Here is a 2,006-nt window from a genome sequence, read left to right as displayed (position 1 = left end):
GAGAATTGAAGATTCAGAACATACAGCAGAGGAATTGCACAGAAAAAGCTGGGCGTTCAAAACGCCCAGTGAAGAAGGACAGACTGGCGTTTAAACGCCAGCCAGGGTACCTGGTTGGGCGTTTAACGCCCAAAAGGGTAGCATTTTGGGCGTTAAACGCCAGAATGGATACCATTCTGGGTGTTTAACGCCAGGATGGCTAGAAGGGAAGATTCTGTTTTCAAATCAAATTTTTTCTAAGTTTTCAAAGTTTTTCAAAATCAAATCTTTTTCAAATCATATCTTTTCAATCAAATGTTTTCAAAATCAATTTCTTTCCTTTTTCAAAGATACTTACTAACAATTAATGATTTGATTGAACATTTTTTGCCTTTTCTGTTGAGGAAGGTTTTATGTTTGAATCATATCTTTTCTTGTTAGGCAAGTCATTAATTTTTAAAATCATATCTTTTCAAATCATTTTCAAATCAAATCTTTTTAAAATATTTTTCAAATCATATCTTCTCAATCACATTTTTTTAAATCAATCATATCTTCTTAACCACATCTTTTTCAAAATAGTTTTCAATCAAATCCTTTTGATTTCTAATTTCAAAATCTTTTTCAAAAATCACTTGATTTCTTTTCCATTTTCATTTTCGAAAATTAAGTAATGTTTTTCAAAAATGTTTTCAAAATTTTTCACTTAATTTTCGAAAATTACTTCCCTCCTTCTCACATCCTTCTATTTATGGACTAACACTATTCCTTAATACAAAATTCGAACTCCATCTTCTTTGATAAGTTCGAATTTTCTACCTCTGTCTTCCATTTTTCTTCCTCTGACACCTCAAGGAATCTCTATACTGTGACATAGAGGATTCCATATTTTCTTGTTCTCTTCTCTTTCTTATGAGCAGGAGCAAAGACAAAGGCATTCTTGTTGAGGCTGATCCTGAACCTGAAAGGACCTTAAAGAGAAAGCTAAGAGAAGCCAAGGCACAACTCTCTTTAGAGCACTTGAACGAACTCTTCAAGGAAAAGGAACATATGGCAGCCGAAAACAACAACAATGCCAACAATGCAAGGAAGGTGCTGGGTGACTTTACTGCACCTACTCCCGACTTCTATGGGAGAAGCATCTCTATCCCTGCCATTGGAGCAAACAACTTTGAGCTTAAGCCTCAATTAGTTTCTCTAATGCAACAGAATTGTAAGTTCCATGGACTTCCTTTGGAAGATCCTCATCAGTTTTTAGCTGAGTTCTTGCAAATCTGTGACACAGTCAAGACTAATGGGGTTGACCCTGAGGTCTACAGACTGATGCTATTCCCTTTTGCTGTAAGAGACAGAGCTAGAACATGGTTGGATTCTCAACCTAAAGAAAGCCTGGACTCTTGGGAAAAGCTAGTCAATGCCTTCTTGGCAAAGTTCTTTCCACCTCAAAAATTGAGTAAGCTTAGAGTGGAAGTCCAAACCTTCAGACAGAAGGAAGGAGAATCCCTCTATGAAGCTTGGGAAAGATACAAACAATTGATCAGAAAGTGTCCCACTGATATGCTTTCTGAATGGAGTATCATAGGTATTTTCTATGATGGTCTCTCTGAACTGTCCAAGATGTCTTTGGATAGCTCTTCTGGAGGATCTCTTCATCTGAAGAAGACGCCTACTGAAGCTCAAGAACTGATTGAAATGGTTGCAAATAACCAATTCATGTATACTTCTGAAAGAAATCCTGTGAACAATGGGACTAGTCAGAAGAAAGGAGTTCTTGAGATTGACACTCTGAATGCCATATTGGCTCAGAACAAAATATTGACCCAACAAGTCAATATGATTTCTCAAAGTCTGTCTGGAATGCAAAATGCACCAAGCAGTACTAAGGAAGCTTCATCTGAGGAAGAAGCTTCTGATCCTGAGAACCCTTAAATGGAAGAGGTGAATTACATGGGAGAATCCTATGGAAACACCTACAATTCTTCATGGAGGAATCGTCCAAATCTTTCATGGAAGGATCAACAGAGACC

The 2,006-nt window shown here is 37.0% G+C and overlaps 1 non-coding gene across 1 annotated transcript; it reads right to left on the bottom strand.

Moving 5' to 3' along the window:
• Positions 1-1,434: 1,434 nt before the first annotated feature.
• Positions 1,435-1,542, bottom strand: LOC112764721 (small nucleolar RNA R71). The gene has a single exon (XR_003183324.1). It is a non-coding gene; the product is annotated as a small nucleolar RNA R71 (small nucleolar RNA).
• Between the last annotated feature and the right edge of the window lie 464 nt (positions 1,543-2,006).

The sequence above is a fragment of the Arachis hypogaea genome, chromosome 2 (assembly GCF_003086295.3).
Source record: "Arachis hypogaea cultivar Tifrunner chromosome 2, arahy.Tifrunner.gnm2.J5K5, whole genome shotgun sequence".
In the NCBI taxonomy this organism is placed as follows: domain Eukaryota; kingdom Viridiplantae; phylum Streptophyta; class Magnoliopsida; order Fabales; family Fabaceae; genus Arachis; species Arachis hypogaea.
The sequence above is the reverse complement of the archived record's forward strand: the minus strand, read 5'-3'. Positions and strand labels throughout refer to the sequence as shown.